Source organism: Schistocerca cancellata, chromosome 3 (genome assembly GCF_023864275.1).
Source record: "Schistocerca cancellata isolate TAMUIC-IGC-003103 chromosome 3, iqSchCanc2.1, whole genome shotgun sequence".
NCBI classification, from domain to species: domain Eukaryota; kingdom Metazoa; phylum Arthropoda; class Insecta; order Orthoptera; family Acrididae; genus Schistocerca; species Schistocerca cancellata.
In genome coordinates, this window is record NC_064628.1 from 850,508,004 (window position 1) to 850,532,411 (window position 24,408).

Consider the following 24,408-nt stretch of genomic DNA (forward strand, 5'->3'; position numbering starts at 1 on the left):
AACCAATACAGTTAATTGCACCTCATGGCGGCAAAATTTCAGTAATAGAAAAACTCGATGGTGCTCATAGGAAAACCTCCCCAATAGCGAACCACCGAAACGAACCACACAATATGAATGGACGTCGCTTGGGTAGTTGAAACCACTACTAAACTTTGACGTCCTGGCTTGGTGAACCACGAAGCTCGTAGCGATCGGACAGCTCCACACACGCTCCGACACTGCGCAGGGACCGCCAGCGGACCCAGCCGACTGCACCGCGCGGAGACAACTTCCCTGGTCCGGCAGCAATCAACCGACTCCCCTCAGAATGCCGACAACATGAAGACAAATCGGGAGTCAACGCGCGCACGCACACACACACACACACACACACACACACACACAGCCGACTCAAGAAAGATCGGCGAGCCAAAGCGCATCGTCCAGTAGGAAGACAGACGACGATCCACCAAGACCGTGGCCCGGCTCAAGTGATGCGTGGCAGCAGTGGTTGGGCGACCCATGTCTTCGCAGACCTCACTACTGCTCCAACCTGGCTGCGCTAGTGCCGCATTGCAACTCCCCGACTAGCAGGTCCGGACTGCGCTCCAGACGCGTTACAAGTGACTGGCAGCCCGAACACGCGACCCGAACTCCCCTTACGACAGACAACGACCGGGAAGTAATAGCAGTCGAGCAAAGATACTACGAGTGGGGATATATCGATACGCGCTGCTAGGGCCGGTCACGGTCAGGCAAAGCAGCAACTGAGTGACAGTAGTAATTTAAATTAACGTAGTGGGGTGGAATTACGTTAAAAACAGGGAGTAAAATACATGATGGTGGGAACACGAGCCACGCACGGCTCATTACACAAGATGTAACCTCCCCACAAAATTGTATAAATAATAATAATGTGAATATGATTCTAATTTTAGTGTAAACTCAGAACAAAATTGGTTCCCATTTATAACCTCCCTACAGAAATTCATTCACATTTAACCTCGACACAAAATTTGTTTCCCATTTAATGCACCCACAAAATTCTTTTCTCATTTAATGTAAGCTCGAAACAGAAAAATTCCTAAACCTCGTAATAAAAACATAAATTCAGTAACCTGGTAAATTTTGGACGACAGCAGTCCTGCGTCACGGCCCTGTAAGACCATTCTGAATAAAAAAAGGAAAAATTCTTACCTCAATAAAATTGCCAAATATATCTGCTCTTACAATAAATTTTTCCGGCACAGCTCTGTGCAATGCTGGCCGATAGATTTGTCATTTATGAAAGGAAACAAGTGATTTTTTTTGCAACAATCGGAATGATCATGGATTGGAGAAATTAGTAAATTCTTTAAACTGAAATGAATGCTTGTTAAAAAAATTACTTTATATGACAAAGATTATTATTAGGACATTTTTAAAACATTTACATGGGAGTTCAGATAACATTACTAGATATGCGCGAGGCTGCTTTTTACCTTATATAATAATACTCAGGCTCCGGCATCGCTGCAACGCGACCGGCCCAGCCAACACGATACACTATTCCAGACCAGAGCAGACTGCAGACTAGCCACTAGCAACAACTTACTGCTACAGCTACACAGTTCCTACTAAGTCAACACTGCTCTCTGGTCAGCGATTCTCTTAAACCTTGCATATCGCAGGCAGCGCATGAGCAATACATCGAAATTACATCTGCTCGGACCTCTTACAAAGACACCTTGTTGAAAGAGTCTGCTAGACTACCTAAGAGAAACTACGCATTGCTAGGCCTTGCTCTTGATGAAGCATCTTGCCATTAAATAAAAAGTGATTGAAGACACTGAAACTTGCAGTAAATTCAGTAAATATCTAATTCAATACTCATTTATTATATTTAATTCATTCTCTCCTAGTAATGTCCAATGGTTCCTTAATGGGATGTAACAGTATTAGCATACTCTGCTTTTCGGGGAATAAGGCAGCATAAAACTAAAGACCTCCTTTAATTTCCTTTTGACGAAACCATTGAGAACCATACGAGGAGCATGACGTCTTCTCACAGCGATCTCTTTTCTATCGTTCCCGACTGGCTTGCCGACGCTTCGACTTTACGCCGTAACAACAAGTACGGTCCTACCATTTTTCCCTAGGGCATTCATGACGATACCCTTGTCTCTGATGCACCCTCATCTTTTAGGAGAACGTTCTGGGTTCTGTTACTTAAAAAGCCTCAGAATTTATTCCGTATGCTCAGTCCTTCATTAACATTCTGAGTGCGGCGTCCTGTAAAACGCTTTCTGGAAATCTAGAAATGTAAAATCTGCCTATCACCCTATCCATGGTCCGCAGAATATCATGTGAGAAAACGGCAAGATCGTTCCATAAGAGTGGTGCCTTCTAACTATGTGCTGATTTCTGGAAAGAAGTTTTTCCGTCTCGAGTAATTTATTATAATTGCGCTTAAAATATTCTCAACTAATATTAAGGATATTGGTCTGTCATTTTGTCGGTCCCTTCTTTTACCCTTCTTGCATAGGAGTCACCTGCTCTCTTTCGCACTCTTTGGAACTCTGCGTAGGACGAGAGAGTCGCGGCAAATGTGAGGCAGGTAATGGGCCAATGACCAATCGGGATTTCTTGCGGACGGGGTGACGTATTTGTTCTGAACTCTTTCATTTCCTTCTCAAGTTCAAGATACCTGTGCATGTGTCCTCCACACAGGAGTCAGTGCGTTTGTACGATCGTGCTGAGTGAATGGTTTTTTAAAAGAAAAACGAAATTTGACATTTCAGTTTTCCTTTTGCTGTCCTCTGTCGCCACACCGGAATGGTCGACGAGTGGGTGAATGGAAGCTTTCGATTCTCTCGTAATTTTACTTAGGCTCAGAATTTGTTCAAATTCGAGAAGATCCTTCGCCGAGATATGACGGTGGAAGTTGTATGATTCGCGCATCGATGTTGTTATAGATGATCCAATTTCTACTAACTATTGTACATTCCTTCATGTGGTGCACTTCGCGTCATTTTGACTTTTGTTGCATGCCATCTCCAAGCCGTTGCAATTTCCTGGACTTTACAGCAACTGCAGAATATACAACTCACGCTATCAGATAGTGAAAAACGATTTATTCTTTGTGGTGATTTTCTTTCAGAACTGAAAAGTAAAATTAATATAAGCAAATGTTATGCAAATAATATTTGTCTGTTGTAAAATAATAACAATAATAATAATAATAACAATAATGTGGTGTGAAAAAAGATACCAATAAACTGCTGTAATTGGAATATATTTTGTGTAACTTGATTTTATAGTAAACTGCTTAATTCGATGAAGTAGTACGATGGAGAACTTAGCAGATATTGATTTCTTCCAGATAACAAATTAATGGATGCAGAAAGGACAGTTTATAGTTTGTACCACTCAGCGTTGATCAAGGCAGCACTGAAACATCGGCTCGCCCTAACCGCAAGGTAAACATTCTGAGTAATGAGGTGGCATTTGTGTTTCTAGGTTTGGTGTCTGCAGTGAGGATGCCCCGTGTCCACCATTGAGACGAGCGATGACACCCCAACCACCGCTGTATGGTTCTGCCAGCTAGCTGTGCGCATTACAAGGTAGGCAACTTCCCTTCTCTCCGTAGCAGCAAGTGTCTGAGCTGAAGAGGGTGTGACATTACAGGTGGAGATTTCAGCGTTTATGCGGCTTTTCGTTGAACACTGGGTGTTACCAACTTACCTAGTTATTCTGATTTCGCAGAACATATTTATTTATTTATTTTCTGTTTATATATTTCCTTATCCTGGCAAAATTAGGACCACCAGGCATTCTACATTTTTTACATAACATTCATTACGACAGGTATGTTGTACGTAGATATAGAATCAAACATTTAGAAATTGCTATCACGTAAATAGCGCAGATGAATCACCGGAACAGGCATTTCCCCTATACTACGAAGGGTAGAGGGAAAAAGAAAACACAGTTTACTATCATTCATGGAAAATAGAATAACAGACAAATTATAGGCAAGTGTGTTTAAAATGTGAGCGTAAGCAGCAATGGACGTGACAGAAGGGAAGGATGAGGTAAAGAAAGCTGACAGAACTCGAATAATCGAAGCAGAGAGAAAGAAAGTGGCATGGCTGAATGATAAATGAAAATATAAAGATGCGTAACTGGGAAAAAACGGCAGCATTTGATTTAATATTTTAAAGAGGGAAACCAGGAATATACCTCAGTTTATTGGAAAAAAAAGTTGTGAGGCTGACAAAAGGAAATGCTTCACCTTCATCTCAAATGCAAGAACGCACAGAATTGTGCGCAGAATGCAGGACAATTTGTTCCAGAGAGACAGCAGTGGCTGCGAAGATATTTGTGAATGTTTTTGTTTTCTGGATGCGCACAGCTAGCATTTTAGATAACTGTCATCTTGTGTTTCGATTACGATAAAAATGACAGTTACTTAATCTTTGACGCGAGGTAATGAGGTGTATGCGGGCTGAAGCGTGGGTGGTGTAACATGTGGTAGACAACCAACAAAACTGTGTGAATGAAACAGTGACATGGTGAAATAGTCGGGTGTTGCATATGTAATGCACACGAGTGATCACATTAGATCAAATCGTATACACTAAGGTGACAAAAGTCATGGGATAGTGATATGCACATACACAGATGGTGGTAGAATCACATACAGAGTTAGTTGTCATTTATGCTCATCCATTTCATGTGAAAAGGTTCACGACGGGAAATGACAGACTTTGAACGCGGAATGCTAGTTGCTCCAGACATACGGAACATTCCATTTCGGAAATCAATAGAGAATTCATTATTCTGAGATCCATAGTGTGCCGAGAATAGAAAATTTCAGGCATTACCTTCCACCTTGGACAACGCTGTGGCCGACTGCCTTTACTTAGCGACCGAGAGCAGTGGCGTTTCCCTGAAGTCGTCAGTGCTAACAGACAAGCAAGACTTCGTGAAATAATCGCAGATATCAATGACGTACGACGGAAGTTTCCGTTAGGACAGTCCGGCATAATGTGGGGTTAATGGGCTAGGGCACGGGGGCCTTTGCTAACTACACGACATCGCCTGTAGCGCCTCTCCTGGATTCGTGGCCATATCGGTTGGACCCTAGATGACTGGAAAACCGTGGCCTGTTCAGATGAGCCTCGACATCAGTTGGTAAGAGCTGATGGTAGGGTTAGAGTCTGGCGCAGACCCAACAAAGCCATGAACCCAAACTGCTAACAAGGCATTGCGCAAGCTAGTAGTGGCTCCACAATAGTGTGGGCTGTGTTTGCATGGAATGGACTGCATCCTCTGATACCGCTGAACCGATGATTGACTGCAAATGGTAATGTTCGGCTATTGGAGACCATTTTCAGTCATTCATCGACTTCATGTTCCCATGGCAATGTGCCATGTGACCGGGCCACAATTGTTCGCAATGGGTTTGAAAAACATCCTGGACTACTTGAGCGAATGATTAGGCCACCCGGATTGCTCAACACGAATCCCATCGAACATTAAGGAGACGTAATCGAGAAGTCAAGATCCTGCACAAAATCCTGCAGCGACAACATTTTCGCAATTGTGGACGGCTATAGAGGTAGCATGGCTCAATATTTCTGCAGGGGACTTCCAACGATTTGTTGTGCCGATGCCACATCAGGTTGCTGCATTACGCAGGGCTAAAGGAGGCTCAACAGTATATTAGCAGGTCTCCCACAATTTATGGCCTCAGTGTAGAGCTTTCACTACTCGCACAGTACTGGAGTACTTAGCAATAGTGAAGTTTCCTCAAGTTTACACTTCACATCCTGTGGAAATGGGTTCCGAAGCTTCTGGAGGTCATAGAGAAAAGTGGAAGTTTTCCTGCATATGGGGATCTATTTTCTGTCCAGGTCAGTGCTCGTCCAAAACATACACCCAAGTTCTTCACTGTTTCCGGTATTAGATCGAGAAGAACAGGAGACAACTTTCTGCAGAAGTCAGAAGTAATTAATTTCTGATAGAATCGCTTCTTGGCTGTTTAGTTCTTCTCGAATGATCTGCAGATGTATATTCATTTCTATAAAATTCCAAACCGTGTAACATTGTTGTAGTTGCCTATTTTAATCGATCTCTGACCTCCGCAAGAATGGTGCAGAAGTATTGTCTGCAGACTATAACACTAAATTTCTTTTTTCGAAAGTTTCTGTATTTCCCCCCTTTACCACGCCCACATTATCAAAACAATTTTTGCGCATATAGTAAGTAACTTACCAAGTGTGGTTGAAATTGTTCAACGAATTTCCATGCCTACTTCCACCTAAGTGGATGTTACAACTGTCTTAGCAGCAAAGTACTTTTTTTTTCCAGTACACCGACTAACACTTCAGAAAGGATCCATTTAGTTTCCTAAAAAGCAATTTAGCAGTTATAAATTTTATAAATTTTAGAAGCGCTTGTTTTTAACCTAGAAATTAGTGTTGTTTATTATCGTGTTTATAGAAAACTTTTAATGTGTGTATTGTAAATGTCAAAAACACTGTTTCGTCTCTTTTACTTTCACACAGGTAACGAGTAAATGTATACGATCATCGATGGATTCTTTTAACACTGCAAATGGTGTGTTGTATTAAAACGTGTATATACAAGCATCAAAATGGCTGGCACAGTCTTTACTCATAATGTTGACAGGACATGTACCTTAGTTTAATATTTGATTGAATATGTGGCTGTGTGTCTTACTCGGACCAGGTGTCCTTTTTCCTATTTTTTCCTCCTGCCAAGAATGTTTTCTGTGTGTCGTACTTATACGTAACATTTGTGAGTTCCAAATAATTCGCTCCTTGAGTTACTTCCCGCTGTTTGGATAACGCTTTGTGAAACACTGCCTGTTCAGCACAAATCGATTCGTTTTGTGACGTGAGATTGAACATTTGAGATTGTGTAGGTATGTGTTGCGTGAGTGTCCCCATTACAGGTAAAGTTAAAAGCATTGCGTTTAACGTCAAACCGCATTTATATTACGGAAGCAATTAATTATTCGTAGTTTTTGTTTCAAAATACTTTTTCCATGTTTGCGATAGTTGTGATGTGGCAAAAACTCGTAACATTGTTTGCATATGCCTTACGCGACTTCCGTGTTGTTTGCCAGCTGATTAGCTGTTTGTTTATCATTATTACAGTGAATGAGATCGGTACCTCAGAAAGCATTACAAAATGGTTGACATGTGTGTGTGTGTGTGTGTGCGCGCGCGCGCTCGCATTCTCCATATAGCGAAGTGTTCTGTCTGTTGTGATATTTTATTAAAAATAGAGAACTTTTCGATTTTGATCTTCCTTCTACTATCCAAAATTAATATCCCAACTAAAAATATCATATAATTGGATAATTAGATAATCCCATGACTGTTATTGGCCAACGTCTGTGTTTTGTGCTAAGAAATGAGTAATGCAAAAGGCTAGTTAAATTATATGGAAAATAGCTGTTACATGAAGTAATACGAAACACTCTACTCTAAAGATAAGGTAATTTGAAAGATGTTATGTCTTATGTGATGCAGATGTCACTGATGACGGGAATACGCCCGATAATTGTCCGCCAATATATAAATAAACAAATAAATAAAAGTAATCTCTATTGGGCAGCTTACGTCAACGTATTTATACGCGTGAAACTGACATATTTCCAATATTTGCAACCCACAGAATATCACTTGTGTACGAAGCCATTGTTTTCATTTTGTTATCACGTTCGTGTACACTGTTTGTTTCGTACCCATTTTCAGTAGATATTGTTTCCTTTGTATATGAGTCTCTCTTGTTACGCATTTTATTCACTGGCGCTATTTACGTACTGTAATGGTGAATGCAAATTTTGCGTGTGTGCTTATTACTGTACCACTGAACTAGTTGTGAACTGGCATATTGGTAGTGAGGGATTTTATGAACACATAAAACTCACGCTACTACTCGTAGTTTTCCAGCCCTCCGCGAGGTCAAAAATATTTCAGTCATGGACTACGAAATGTCTGTCAACAGATACCTTTTACTGGAATAGTACCATCAGTTAATACTTAATCCATGTCCAAACGTAACAGTTCAAATTGTAATTGCCTTTGTGTTTCTCAAGTGCTGCAGTCATCCACGATACAGAAACGTACATCATTCTTCCCACATACAGAGTTCTCGCTCCCCCCCCCCCCCCCCATCAAATACCTTACTCGCCACCCCTGGTTCCAAACACTATGTTCACTGTGTAACGAACTAGTACGATAACAAGAGGTAATTTAAAAAGTTACCTATCTCTGCTCCAGGTCTTACTCAGCGAAGGCTTACATGAAATATACTGAGTCTCCGGTCTATCCGCTTACAGTATCAATCTGGTGCCCAGTGATGCCCATTGGCTAAACAGGTAAATTGCTGGTTCCACACAATCAATAGCCGTTGCTACAAACAATACGATTTTCCTGGACACAATAGGAGAACATTTCCGATATTCAATATCAATGATCTGAAATGACAGACCAGGATTTTTGAGAAATATGATATGTTCATAACTATATTGGTGTAAATCGATAAAGCTTGTCCATAAAAACTTTTTATAAGGAACTCATTTATCGTTCGTAGGAAACAGGTGACACAAGTGACGACAAAGATCTCGCCTCCGAGAAACACGTGAATAACTTTTCTTCAATTATACATCGAAAACCAAACAATGTAGGCTACACGTAGTCCTTTTTGTTTTTAGGCCTCTTTCTTCCGCAGTCGCAGCTATGCACATAATATAAGTCATATGCCGTCATTTGCGGATGAAATAAAAGTCTTATTTACACCATATGCATTTCGCTTTATTTTATACCATTATTATTCATAATGTTTTGCTGCCTACTTCAGTCCTAATGTTGTTCCACACGTAGGTGGTCGATTTTGAGGACTCTGCCCTTCGCTGGATATAAATTTCCTTTCATTTTGTATACGTGCACTTACACCTCCTGTAGTAGATGCAAACGTCTTTTGTTTGTTTTCTGTGGTTGTGGAATTTGCTGTTGTTCTGTGTATGTGTGTGTGTGTGTGTGTGTTTGTGTGTAGGAGAGATATATGCTAGCTTCTGTGCGCACAAATTATTTCTTTGTTAAACCTACTTAACTATTGTACTGTGGTGAGTGATCATGAGTGGGTGTTAGCTGTTTTATGTAATGCTGTTTTTTTTGGGGGGGGGGGGGGACTAGAGGAATGTTATTTAACTATTACCTGTTTCATTAGTTTAAATAAAGTTTGGTTGCTGATATTTGTTTTGTCTTTTATTATATGTTACTTTTCTGTGAATGCCTTTCGAATTTGGAAATTTTCTTGTAGTGTTAAGAGACTTTTTTACTCAATCTGATTATTTTCATACCTGTTTTTATTGTGGTTGGGTAGTGGTTTTCTTATCGAAGGTTTCCTGCAAATGTTGTATGGCTGGTGGCATATTTCATAATTTCTTCTTGTCTTTGGTGAATAATCAAATGTTATTTGTCTTATGTGATTAGCAAGAAGAGAAAGCGGAATTATTGTGATCAGGGGAGTGACGATAAAATTGGCACAATCATTGATTTTTGGTCCACTTGTAACAGAGAGATGCATGACTGTGGAAGGAAACATAAGTATTGCAACGCCAGTATTTGCGTTGCATCTCAGTACTCCTTTCAAAAGGATCGAAGTTCTAGAAAAGAATTTCGCATAAACCCATTTATTGGGCATGCAATTCGCAATTAAGTCAGCAGCTGTTGCGGCCGATCAGTAGTATCACCGTATTAGCACACGTAACACACAACTTCATTAGGCATTGACTATTACAAGGCTGTGGAAAGATTTAAAACAATGTTAGGATAAGAAATATTACTGATATTGAACACAAGTAATACAGATTTGAATCTTTTCAGTTAGTCTAAGTTGTACAGCATCACCTTTTGCTTTTCGTGCAGACACAAAAAGCGCCAAGAAGAAAATGGTAAAAAAGGAATCTAGCTAAACCTATTAATTGTTTTTTCATATCATAAACATAACGAAAACATACTACACAGACGTTATAATTTCTACATGATTTCAGATCTTCAGAGACCGTGAACTGTTTTGTGTAATGTTCTGTTACAACTTTCATATTCTTTCATGTTCTTTATATTTTATTTCAAATTTTCTTCTCCTCTGCTCTAAGTATAGAGATTCACAGCTTTTACACTGAGGTTGGCAAATGCCAGGTTTTTTATATGTTTCAGTGTCCTTCGCCTTCTCTTTTCCTTCAAGCATTAAACTATTACTTTGATATGGTTTTTTTAATTCCTTGTTTCATAAACATATTACCAATTCCATGTGTCAGCTTGTTTCCACATGTGACACAGTACCAGCTTTTCTGTTGATCTTTTAGTGCCGTTTCCATATTGTGTGTTGATGGTGTTGTTAGCGCATATGTGTGTGTGTGTGTGTGTGTGTGTGTGTGTGTGTGTGTGTGTGCGTGTCTGTGTGTGTGTGATGAGTGCTGTGTGTCACTAGATTTGTGTGGTTTCTTCTTCTTGTTTAGCTTCTTCAATTTTTATGTCTTTCTGGGTATATTTATTTGAGTTTGTAAGTAGAGACCCTTTTATCAGTTGTTTTTTGCTATATAATATATTTTGTCTAGGTCTTTGTTGTAGTTTTGTTTACTGGCACTGTCTTTAATCTGTAGCGCATGGTTTGTTTTAAGGACTGTGGGTGGTTTGATGATTGGTCTAGTATTGTGTCAGTTGTAGTGTCCTTTTGTAAATACTGAATGAATGTTCACAATTTTTTTTGTAGTAGATATACTCAGGAGGTTTATTTGCCCTGCTTCTTCTTTGTCTAAAGTTAAGTTCATGTTTTTGTTTAGTCTGTTTATCTCTGTGTGTAGTTGTTCTATCTCTTTTCTGCTTCATGTGCCAAGAATAGGATGTTATTCACGTATTTCCACCAGTATAGTAGTTAATATTTTCCTGGTACTATATTTTGAAATATTCTTTCTGCTATTTTTGGTCATGAAGTTATTTGTTAACTTTCCTGAAGCGGGGTATCCAATTAGCTATCTTTCTTCGTGCAAATAGTATTATGTACTAAATTAAAAGTATTTGTAGTCAGCAATCATTTGTATAGCAATGCTTACCTCTGGTTTGTATTCCTTTGTTAACTGACTGTAAGTATCTAGGTCTTGTTCTCTTTGTTTCTTTGACTGGGATTCTGGCGCCCATGTTTTCTGCGTCGCATGAGATCAACATAGCTGTATCCAGAATACATATGTCTTGTATGTTGTTTATTATTTCTTTTGTGTTTACCACTGTCATTTTGTGTTTTGTACAGGGTGTCTGACATATGTCTGCTGAAGATGTATGAAGATGCATTTCCGTAATTTATGATTGCTCTCACAGATGTATTTACTTCTTGAAATTTTTCTGAAGTATGAGTTTTCGTATAAGCCTAACAAGCGTTTTGTGTGTCATCAAGTGTGTGTTCTATAGCCTTTAGCACAAGTGTCGTTTTTGTGTCAAACCTGTTCGTTGGGTTTGACATTTTCATGATTTTATTCGGTGCAATGAATTCTTGCGCTTTGTTGTTGTGCTCTTGTCTGTCCATGAGACCTAATGTATTCCTCTTTTCTGCCTTTTTTATGATTAAGTTTTCTTTGTGCATTTTCTCTTTGTGGTTTTCAGAGAGATTCTGTTGTTATTTCACTTGTTTTATTGCATTAGTGTCTTGTACCTACGGTGTTTTTAATTTCTTTACCTATTAATTCCCTTGTTTGATATATGCTCATGGTTCTCTTGTCCTTCCTCTGTTCTTGATGTAGCATGTTATCAAATCCTGTCATCAAATTTTCTACGCAGTGTTCCTTAATTTTTTGTTTACTTTATGTTTTGATAATTTTGTAATAACTGACTTTCTTCGTCTTTAAGATTGCTTTATGTGAGGTTGATGATGTGTGGGTAGAACTGATATATCTGTGTTGATGCTTGTTTGTGAGGTCTGAGTATGCTTGTTGCTCTGCAAGTGCTTTTATTTTCCTCTTCTGTCTTCTTTTATGTGGCATTATACGTGTGGTGTTTCACTTTGTCTAATATATAGGACAGCAAGGCACTGTTATTTGTGGTGTCAGCTAAATGCAGGTCTGCGGTATACAGCTTATGTTTCATTTCGCGCCTTTTATAGTATAGCTGCCTAATTTCATCAGTGAACCAGCATAAGCACACATACACACAGAGACAAACACATTAAGTGAAAAAGATAAATACACACACATATGAGTAGCACAACCTTCCACAGCCACAGAAAACAAACAAAAGATGTTTGCACCTCACAACATCAAAACAAAGTACACGCGGTGTGACTACATCTGTGCGATATGAAAATAAAGTTGTATCCCGTGTCAAGCCGAGAGTTATGTTCTAAAGATCAAGTAGCTATGTGCGGAAAGACATTAGGAATGAAACAGTAAGAGAAACCATGAGCAGTAATTATAATTAATACTTTTTATAATGATAGTGTAAAATATGAGACCAGTTTACGATCTTGACAAACAGATCAGTAAGAAAATCAAATTGTTGCAGTAACCAGTGAAGATGCTTTAAAATAAAGCGAAACTCGTATTGTCTAGTTAAGACTTTAATTACAGTCACGAAAGACGATGTATAACCATGTACCTGTAACCAATATAAATCGGTAGTGTTTACTACAAACAGAAATAAATTCTGTGATTCAGCATTTTAACAGTGTTCGCCTTTGGCTCAGATTCTTCAGTCGATAATTTTATCTTTCATGCGTATGGTCTTCTCTTTCTTATTACAGTAAGTAAAATCAAACTTAATGGAATGTCGTATATTTTAATGATCAAACCAGACATCATTGAAGCTTCCAACACTTCCGACACCATGCCCACTACGTCGACTTGATGTAAAAACTTGTACAGCTCAATACCAATTAGTAGAGGGACGGGAGCGTCTCCGACATCCCTTAGCAATCATTTCCTTCTTCTCCGCCCTGACTGTAACGCGTTTGAACAAATTGAAATCACTTACTTCCCGTACAAAACGAAAAGTCTCACAGGCAATTAGGCAAATTATTAACATAGCAAGATCACTGCAAGGAACGCGGCAGGAAGGCTTGAGACGGAAAACGAGTTCGAATTAATGTCTCTACAGAGAGCCTCCGCAAAACACTGAAACCTAGAAAGCACGCTAATTAAGAAGAAGTAAGAAACGAAGTCACTTTTAAACTGGCTGTTGGAGAGCACTGAAAGGAAAGTAAATAAGAGAGGCAAAGGGTCAAAATATATTCAGTCAGCAGCCTCGATGAGTGAAAAGAACTGAAGCAGAAAGCCGTTGTATGCTGAAAATAAATCAAGCAGGCTTCCATGAGCGCGTGCTTGGCTGCTAGTGCGTGAGGACTGATTGTTACTACAACAGCTAGTTAAGGACAGATTTAGACAACTAAAATAAAGTGTTTGATCAGAAACTATAAAAATAGTCTCGTATCATGAATCATAACTCATTAATAGAAAGTATAAATACACAGCCTGACAAAAAGAAGTGAAGCATCCAGAATGGCATAAGGAAACGAAACGAAACTCTACTGGTTGCGATGGTGTGTGACGTTATGTCAATGGTTACAATATCGAGTCCGATCTACAAAGAACTTGGCAGTATGAGCCCACTTCTCATTAAGACGGTGCTGATACGTGGCCAGCTGTCAGTAGTTGCTTAGGGAATGGAAGGACTGGGCAGTGGAAAATTGAACATTATTCGTACCAACAACACAGTTTATTAGATATCTCAGTCCTGCAGTAAACTGTCAAAGTAACGATTTGATAATACAGTAACAAAGACCACCTGGTTCAGCAGAACACAATTAGCTCTCTCCCTAGAGAATTTTTGTTTTTCTTTATTGAGTTTCGATTATTCCCGAAGGGGGCGGGCTGGCAGCAGCTTAGTATGCCGCTCTTCAGCCTACAGAATTTAAAAAGATGAAGATAATAAACAATAAAACAGGCGATAAAATCGGAGACTTAAATGGTAATATGTCGGGAAAAAAAAACGTGGGACTTAAAACATAGAAACAAAGGGATGATGATGTTAATAAAATACATATGAAGCAGACAGGTAAAATAATAGTCAGACAAAGAAACATGGTGACAGTCTGGTTTCTGTTCGCAAGAGACATAAAATTCACACCCAGTGACAGCATGATTTCTGTTCGCAATACTTTGGAAAGACGAAACAACACTGAACGTTCACTTGAACACTGCACTAAAAAGTTGGCAAATATACCACAGCCGAGGGCAGGTGTGGGGAACCTGGACAGGTCATGGGAAAATAGAAAAGGAGGGAAGGAGAGGAAAAACAAATGGGGGGGAAAGGAGCCGATGGCGGACGAGGACCCAGGGGGGGGGGGTGCTGGGCAGTGGGGAAAGGCAGAGGAGGGGAACACAAAAGCACCCGCGACGGGGGGGGGGGGGGGAGAGAAGGGAGGTACGGAGAGGGTAGGTGGGGAGAAAACAGGATGGAAGGGGGGGGGAAGAGGGAGCCCAAGAAGGACAGAGGAAAGGAGGGGGGGTGAGTATCAGAGTTGATAGGAGGGATAAATGGAGGGAGAGAGGGCATCATCCGCTAAGGGGAGTTGAGAAATTCAGGAGACAGGATTTAAATCCCGGCGTTACCCACAAATCTGGCCGCACTGTAGCACTCACTGACTCACTGTACTAGCACTTGGCACTCCTGGAACGTATGTGAAAGATGTCTTAAAACACACATAACAAATGTGAATACATGCGCCAACTCAGTCTGTTAATAAATCAAAATAAATTGTTGCCTGCAGATCAAATGGTACCTCTATTTTTTTTAAAAAAATGAGAGTAAGTATTAAGATGATATTACAGAGTAAAATTAAATTTATTCCTTGCAATAACACTATCCACCAGGATTCTTATTATAGGCAGGTGCTAAGTTTGCAAGGTAACGCCTCACCCCTAAGGCCCACTAATGAACAATAACAGTTTTGTAAAGTTCGAGACAGTTTGGAAGTGAACAACACTTTCTTAACACAAACACAATTTGCTCACCAATAACGAAAACACAATTACCAGAACAATTATTAACCCCACACAAACTAGTCTCGAGCCGTGAGTAAAGTTACATAAGCAAGTTAACATTTCGCACAGAATAGCAGAGACTATTCTTGAACACTGAAAAGAAGAATAAAACGAGTTAATAAATATGGACCACGAGAAGCTGAGCTGCACCACGAATCTAAGCACTGCAACATTAAATCTTTGGCCGGCCGTGGTGGCCGAGCGGTTCTAGGCGCTACAGTCTGGAACCGCGGGACCGCCACGGTCGCAGGTTCGAATCCTGCCTCGGGCATGGATGTGTGTGATGTCCTTAGGTTAGTTAGGTTTAAGTAGTTCTAAGTTCTAGGGGACTGATGACCTCAGAAGTCAAGTCCCATAGTGCTCAAAGCCATTTTAACCATTTTTTAAACCTTTAGAATTAATACTGATTTAATACTGATTAGCTAGACAGCACTTACAGCCGCAGCTTAACATGCCTGACGCAAGGGAAGCCAATTCTGAATGTTTGTCAGTCACACCACATGCCTACCAAAACTAGATGCTATGGTCTGGTTATTTCATTCCGGTTCCCACAAAGCAGTCGGGCAACCGCGATTCAAATCAGTTCAAAGTCGCGCTCACTCAGGGCAGTCCCTTGGCGGTGGCCTTGACGGTATTAGCAGACTCTCATAGGAGCTGAAGCCGTACTCTCACGGGCGATCGCTCCCTCCTCCGTGAAGTGCTTCACACGTGACCTCCTGTCCACGCCTCGTTCGACGGAGCGCTGCTAATCTGGGGTATTCTGGGCGTTAGTGTCATGTGCCGCCGTCCAACTCAGAACTCGTGGCCGTTCACCAGACGGAAAATCTGCTGCCACTGCTGCTGAGGCCATATTGCTGGTACAGTCGATCCCATACTGCTTCTCTCGTCCAACTGCACTCTGACCTCCCATACCAGACGCAACAGTGCTCGCAGAAAATGGGCAGCAAAACCAGACTCAGTCGGACGAAGCGGTCTCTGCCAAATGGCAGACTGTTGTCAAGGGAGCCTATCCTACTCCAGACTTACCGCCTCCTCTGCCTCCTGTCATGCTAAGAGAGCTAGGTGGCTGGTGGCTGGTGCTCTCGCGAGTAAAGTCCGTGGAAACCAGGAACATGTCACGAGCTCTTGGTCCTCCCGGTACGGCTACCCCCTCTCGCCTGGACGCGTCAACTATTTCGGTAGGGAAGGGGGTCATGAAGTCTACCCTCCTGAGGCAAGCTGCCTACAACTGCACTGACTTGTTCTTCATATCCTATATACTGGAGATGACATCTGAGCTGGTCCCTCACGTGTTCTTTCAGAGACAGATCTGTGGAGCTTGCTGGTCATTGAAGTTCATCAGTTACATACAAACAGTTCATAGAGACACATGCAATGGATGGGCGAGCATTGCCGTGCTGAAAAATTGCACCATGTTACTGTCGTATGAGAGGCAACACAAGCAGTATGTCCATGACTTACCGTGACCTGAAGTCACGTCTGGTGGCTCTCCACACCATGACGTCGTGTAGTTACACCACTGTTCTCTCCAAAACAATAATGCGGCCCTCCATTTTGGTACTCGAACGTGGTCCACCAGAATTTCGACGTGTGTTCCGTCATGTACCCACGCAGCCCTATGAGACTACTGTCTCATTCGAATGCCTCACAAATCTGAATATTGCGTAATTCAACAAACTGGCCAAATGGAAGCCCATCTGTCAGGTGCTGATAATGAAGTCTCACACGTGTGCGCTGTATCTGCGTATTCTTTACACTGATCACTCAGTATTTGACGCTGTTCACACCCGCTGTAACGCTGTCAGGCCTGATAACGACACTAGACACGAACAACAATATATTCTGGTGGCGTTTCTACTAGTTGAGAGAACTGGATCTCAGATCATTTAGATACCCATCAAAAGTGTCCATGTGTACGAAGCAACATTCACGTCAAACTATGGCTTCTGGGGATTCGTTTTCCTGCCAGGCAGGCAATGTATGATTATGTGTTTAGCCTGGTGGTGACCCAAGTGGGTAAGTGTTGAGCTACAAATACAGAGGACCGTGCCTCAAACCTCTGTCGATCCTCGGATTACTTTTTTCAATTTTTAATCTTCACCTCACTGTTGGCAATAATGTATTACTATGGAAAGTACAATGAAAATGTCACAAGTCACAGATTAATGTAAAATATTTCAAGATGATCGAAATGCGCCGGCCAATGTGACCGAGCTGTTCTCGGCGCTTGAGTCTGGAACCGCGGGACCGCAGCGGTTGCAGGTTCGAATCCTGCCTCGGGCATGAATGTGTGTGATGTCCTTAGGTTAGTTAGGTTTAAGTAGTTTTCTAGGGGACTGATGACCTCAGATGTTAAGTCCCATTGTGCTCAGACCCTTTTTTTTCTTTTTTTTTCGGAGGAGATTTATACTTCATAATTACAGCTTTTTATCTGTCAAGATAAAATGGACTTTACAGATCACATTTCCTTGGATAGTAATAAATTTATTTATTACAGTTATTTCTGATAATACTGCACCTACTTCTACAACTACAAAACTACAATGAAATCCTTAACCATTTACCCAAAAACTAGCATTACTATAAGCTGTTCTCTGTTAGTTAATTTTTGACACATTTAACTTGTATGTGATTGTTTCCGCTACTGGATCCGCACTCATATCAACCCGGTCAACAGCATTGTTTGCTGGATTCCTTGGAGCCTGCACGTCAGCAGTGTTTCCCATCGCTGTTACGTCTTGCAGACCACGCTTCCATGATCACTTCCACCAACGCACTGTAGATTCTTGGGAAACTATTTCATTCCGTGGTCGCCGACCTTCGTTGTCTCCTTTCCATCTGCAGACTATGTTGTCTAGCCTGAATGGCAGTAACTGACATATGGTTGACTGTCTCCTGAAGTCTTCCTTGGCCTTCCTGGATACTGCGCCTGTAGTATTGTCTGACATTCTCCATGGATGGATCTGAGCACTATGGGACTTAACATCTATGGTCATCAGTCCCCTATAACTTAGAACTACTTAAACCTAACTAACCTAAGGACAACACACAACACCCAGTCATCACGAGGCAGAGAAAATCCCTGACCCCGCCGTGAATCGAACCCGGGAACCCGGGCGTCGGAAGCGAGAACGCTACCGCACGACCACGAGCTGCGGACGACATGCTCCAGGTCGACTCGTTACGTAGTGCTGCCTTGCAATCCAACATCCTCAATAACTTACTCCCATTATCCGTCGCATCTTCATTGAGCGCGCTGTCCTACAAAATTATACAAAAATATACAGTCTTGTTTATAAGATCCAGTAATGAAAGACAATGTAACAGGCCTGTAGGGTTACCAAAATAGTGACTAGTATTTAACAGGCCATCTGGCTTAGGCTGGGTTTGGTTGCTCCTAAGTGCCTTTAGTTTACAAGACAAATTTCAGAAACTGAAATTTGAAAACTTAGGAGTACGAAAAATTTTAAAGTGACTATCTTGGAACAAATGGATCTCCATGTCTGCAAAATTTTTAAGATAAGCAATATTTGGGGTAGCGAAAAAATTAACTGACTCCAGTAAGGTTATAGCCAAGAGGTAGGCCTAGAGGCGAACAATATACGGAACCTATCATGCGGGAGGGTACCCTCCAGAATACTGTACGTGTAACATCTTCAGTTTCATCGTACAGTAAACACAACTCTTGAGCAGCACATCGAACGCTACTAACAGTCGGAAAATAGCTCCTGCTCACCTTGTACATGCATGCAATGAATCATAATCAATTTCTGAAAGACACAAGGTGATACAAATTTAGTGCAACCATGGAAATTAGTAGAAATTGCCGTCTTTAGCCATAACTGTATACACAAATTGCTTCACACGACCGTGACCCAGTAAATACAAAGCTGGTAACACTGCTTTTCCCGTAGTGCATAAACCTTAGGTTCCACAAAAAGTTTTGATTTGAGGCAAGGTATCATCTGAAGATGTACATACTTTCTTCAAAAAACGAAGGATACAGTGAGGCAAATTGGCAAACAGTTCAATATTGTTGTACCCAACTCAGATATGTAAGTGGGATTGATGGTACCAGCACCCAACTACACTAGCTGTTCACAATTAAGCCCGCCACCACACAACATGCTACTAATATGCTTTCGCAAATCCAGTACCTCCTGTTCAAGAAGCAATAATGAATCACTAAAACCCACACTGGCTTCAGCACCATACAGATCCTTCAAATGCTTGCTATAATGGATTAATCTAGCCTCTATGCAATTACGTTGCAAATGTAAATGGTGAGCTACTTTAAGGAAAGTAGATACACCGATGATTTCTTATAACATAGTTTCAGGGTAGTATATGCTCGCACTTACCGCTTTCTCTGAAAGATTAGAAAGAACTACTGGCAGTTTCAGGACTTCCTGCAATGCGTTCGCTTAGTCCGAGACTTTGCCAGCGGGCTGTTGTGCACACACAGAAAAGTTCACAGCCACACTCTTTCTTCTGTAAGTGAGGAATACCAGGGACTATCTGAGCAACCAACCTGAAATCAGACACAATGAACCGGAGTACTTATAACAACAATAAATCAAATAGCAAAAGAAAAAGATAATCGAAGAAGCCTCCAGTCAGCTTTACCAGTGAATTCTACCAAAAATCTGGCTTCAATCGATCTAATCACACTCTGCAATGAATTTCTAACAGCCCTATAGGCTTACTAGTATTCAACAACAGGCCAATTAGTTAGGATGGAGAGTCGAGTCTGGATTCAGGCCGCGCGGGATTAGCCGAGCGGTTTCGGGCGCTGAAGTCATGCACTGTGCGACTGGTTCCGGCGGAGGTTCGAGTCCTCCCTCGGGCATGGGTGTGTGTGTTTGTCCTTAGGATAATTTAGAGCATAAGGGAACAATTGACAGGAATGGGGGAAAGAAATACAGTGGAAGAAGAATGGGAAGCTGTGAGGGATGAAGTAGTGAAGGCAGCAGAGGATCAAGTAGGTAAAAGACGAGAGCTAGTAGAAATCCGTGGGTAATAGAAGAAATATCGAATTTAATTGATGAAAGGAGAAAATATAAAAATACAGTAAATGAAGTAGGCAAAAAGGAATGCAAACCTCTCAAAAATGAGATCGACAGGAAGTGCAAAATGGCTAAACAGGGATGGCTAGAGGACAAATGTAAGGATGTAGAGGCTTATCTCACTAGGGGTAAGATAGATACTGCCTATAGGAAAATTAAAGAGACCTTTGGAGAAAAGAGAACCACTTGTATGAATATCAAGAGCTCAGATGGAAACCCAAAGAAGGGAAAGCAGAAAGGTGGAAGGAGTATATAGAGAGTCTATACAAGGCCGATGTACTTGAGGACAATATTATGGAAATGGAAGAGAATGTAGATGAAGATGAAATGGGAGATACGATACTGCGAGAAAAGTTTGACAGAGCACTGAAAGACCGGAGTCGAAACAAGGACGCGGGAGTAGACAACATTCCATTGGAACTACTGACGGCCTTGGGAGAGCCAGTCCTGACAAAACTCTACCATCTGGTGAGCAAGATGTATGAGACAGGTGAAATACCTTCAGACTTCAACAAGAACATAATAATTCCAATACCAAAGAAAGCAGGTGGTGACAGATGTGAAAATTACCGAACTATCAGTTTAATAAGTCACAGTTGCAAATTATTAACACGAATTCTTTACAGGCGAATGGAAAAACTGATAGAAACCGACCTGTGGGAAGATCAGTTTGGATTCCGTAGAAATATTGGAACACTTGAGGCAATGCTGACTGTACGACTTATCTTAGAAGCTATATTAAGGAAAGGCAAACCTACGTCTCTAGCATTTGTAGACTTGGAGAAAGCTTTTGACAATGTTGACTGGAATACTCTCTTTCAAATTCTAAAGGTGGCAGGCGTAAAATACAGGGATTGAAAGGTATTTGCAATTTGTACAGAAACCAGATGGCAGTTATAAGAGTCGAGGGGCATGAAAGGGAAGCAGTGGTTGGAAAGGGAGTGAGACAAGGTTGTAGCCTATCCCCGGTGTTATTCGACTGTGCGTCGCAGTATCAATGAAGTAAATAAAAGATTCAGAAATTGAATTAAATTTCAGGTTCACAGATTCACTGATGACATCGCTATCCTCACTGGAAGCGAGGAAGGACTGTTTGACATACTGAACACAGAATATACACTGACGGAAAAAATCGCAACACCAAAAAAAAAAAAAAAAAAAAAAAACTAATGTAGAGTAATGAAATTTCGGGAAAACATTTTTCTAGTTAACATATTTAAGTGACTAACATTGCAAGATATGCCATTTTAGATTGTGAAACTGTGGTACATTAATAACCACCAGAATGTTGAATGAAAGAATGCAAACGTGCATGCGTCGTGTTGTACACGTTTCAGTTGGTGGCATAGACTCCCACATCTGTTGCACTTGGTCGGTCAATGCAGGGGCTGTTCATGCTGCTTGCGGATGATGGAGTTGGCGCCCGATGGTGTTCCATATCTGCTAGATTGGAGACACATCTGCTGACCTGGCACCACGGCAGAACCAGCTTCACCAGAGAACACAAGAGACCCCCCACCGTGCCCTCCAGTGGGCTCTCGCTTGCCACCACTGAAAGTCGCAAATGGCGGTGTTTAGAGGCAGTGGAATGCACGCTACAGGGTGCCTGGCTTACAGCTGTCCCTGAAGTAACCGATTTGAAAAAGTCCTTTGTATCGCTGTGCTGCCAACTACTGCTAAAATTGCTGCTGCAGATGCAGCATGATGCGCCAAGCCCTACTCCGAACACGATGGTGTTCCCTCTCGGCAATGCCACGCGGTCGTCCTAAGACCGTATAATCTCGTGACCACTGCTGCCAGCATTCATATACAGTGACTACATTCTTGCCGTGTCTTTATGAATTATCGCAGAAGGAACATTCAGTTTCCCGTAACTTTTATAGGACCTCGTACAGACTTCTTCAGGTGTTGATAAGGCGTCTTTGGAACATATCCAACAACGAAATGAGGGCTTGTCTAAGTACTGCTTTGAAATAAAGGGAGTTGCACAGAAGAGGAAGTCTTTGTGGGCCGTATCAAATCAGTCTGATGATCACCGAACCGCCCCCCCCCCTTCCTAAAAGAAAGTGAAACTGTGATGATGACCGAAGTGGAGGAGATATTAGATGAAGACTAGCTATAAAAAGAAAAGCGTTTTTGGAAAACAGAAATCTGTTACCACTTAATGTAAATTTAATTGTTAGGATTGTGTGCAACTTTTAAGGACATTGATGATTACTGAATGGTCGATGGTGCGTGGGGACAATGCTGTAAAATGTCTTCTCAGTCCAGTTCAAACATGCTAAATGGATTTTCAGTAGTGGGAACGGGCTGGCAAGTCCATTCACCAAACATCATCTCGTTCCAAAAGCTCTTCCACCTGAGCAGTTCGATGCAGTCGCGGATTGACATCCATATAAGTGAAACCAGGGCCGAATGCAACCCTCAAAAGACGCACATGGACGGAGTACAGTGTCACAATAACGCTGACCAGTGATCGCACCGCATTCAAGGATTTCGAGCTGAGTACGCCCGTGCACTCTTGATCCAGGGGATGTATCTTTGACTGCTTATCGTACTCGGTCCTGGGTTCGAATCCCGACACTGCTTACATTTTGAATGAAAATCATCAGAAACGGTGGCCGAAGACTTCCGGCATAAGAAGTTACCTTCATTCTGCCAACGGCCTTGTCAAAGTGGCCGGAAGAGCCGACAGAGGTTCAGTGCACTTTCTTGTCCTTGTGGTCGGAAACTGCCCCTAAAGACGAAAGAATCGGCAATTATCAACCGCATGAGGATGCAGAAAACTGTGTATACACAGGACATGTGACCTGTAATTGAGAAAGGGCCATTATGATCTCTCCATCGGCAAAAGATTCCAGACAAGTTCCTCATCTGTATTCCCGGGAGGGGGCTATTCCCGGGAGGGGACTGCTAAGAGGGAGGTGACCATGAAAAACGACTGAATAACCAACTAACTTTCAACGAATCGAGGCGTGAAATGTCAAAAGCTTGAACGTAGTAGGGAAATCCTAAGAGAGTAGAGGTCAGTGAAGTGAAATGGTAAGAACAGAAGGATTCCTGGACAGATGACTTTATGGTGATACCAATAGCAGCAGAATGTGGTATAAGGAGAGAAGGATACGTTATGAATAGGATGGTAGAGAAGAGAGTGTGTTACTGAGAACAGTTCAGTGATAGGCTTGTTCTTATCAGAATAGACAGCAGACCAACACCGACAAGAATAGTTCAGGTTTACATATCGACGTCGCAAGCTGAAGACGAAGAGATACTGAAAGTATACGAGGATACTGAAAGGGTGACACAGTACGTAAAGCGAGATGAAAAATCTAATAGCCATTGGGGACTGGAGTGCGGTTGTAGCGGAAGGAATAGAAGATAGAGTTACGGAACAATGTGGGATTGGTAATACGAAGTACAGGGGAGAAAGATCAATTGGCCATTAAATTTTAGTCAGTAACAGCGAATACTCTGTTGAAGAATCATAAGAGGTGGAGGTATACTTGGAAAATAGACGCAGACTTGGGAAGCTTCGAGCTGGATTACATAATGGTCAGACAGAGATTCCGAAATCAGATATTAGATTGTAAGGCATATTTAGTGATGAAGTTGAAGAGAGCAGTTAGGAAAAAAGAAGTGGGATGCGGAAGTACTAAGAAATAAAGAGATGCTCTAGAATTTCTCTGAGGCTGGGATAATGAATAACTCAGCAGGCAGTTCAGTTTAAGAGGAGTGGCTACATCTAAAAAGGGCGCTCAAAGAAGTTGGAAAGGAAAACATAGGTGTCCAGGAAGGTAACTCCGAAGAAACCAAGGATAACAAATACTTCAGTTGATCGACGAAAGGAGGAAGAAACAAAATGTCGACGGAAGGTGTTAGCAAAATTGGAAATTTGTGGTTAGGTCTTATGGGACCAAACTACTAAGGTCATCGGTCCCTAAGCTTACGCACTACTTAAGGGACTCCGGAACGCCCTATACTTGCAATGTTAAAATAACGCTTATAAATTACGTCTTTCCTCACAAAGTATTTGAGGTAGGGAGTTGAAGTTTTTACAGATTATTTATTGGAATATGGGCTACAACTTAACACAGGGATTTTACAAAATTTTAGTTCAGTTATTAAAGATGATTTTTTTCAATTGTAATGAAAATTCACAACATTTTTTGCAATTTTTTATGTATATATTCAAAAATATACAGTTTTTTGGAAAAAGGCTGTGTTAAATTATGCAGAAGGTACTGTGTAACA

General features: G+C 41.3%; 1 protein-coding gene across 3 annotated transcripts in view; it reads left to right on the plus strand.

Annotated features, from left to right (window-relative positions):
- Nucleotides 1-24,408, plus strand: part of LOC126175906 (fibronectin type III domain-containing protein 5) — a 942,320-nt gene that overhangs the window by 123,183 nt on the left and 794,729 nt on the right. For all 3 annotated transcript variants that reach the window (XM_049922970.1, XM_049922971.1, XM_049922972.1), the window contains exon 2: nt 3,481-3,584. The gene's annotated coding sequence lies outside the window, so the exon portion shown is untranslated. The remainder of the gene's footprint in view (nt 1-3,480; nt 3,585-24,408) is intronic.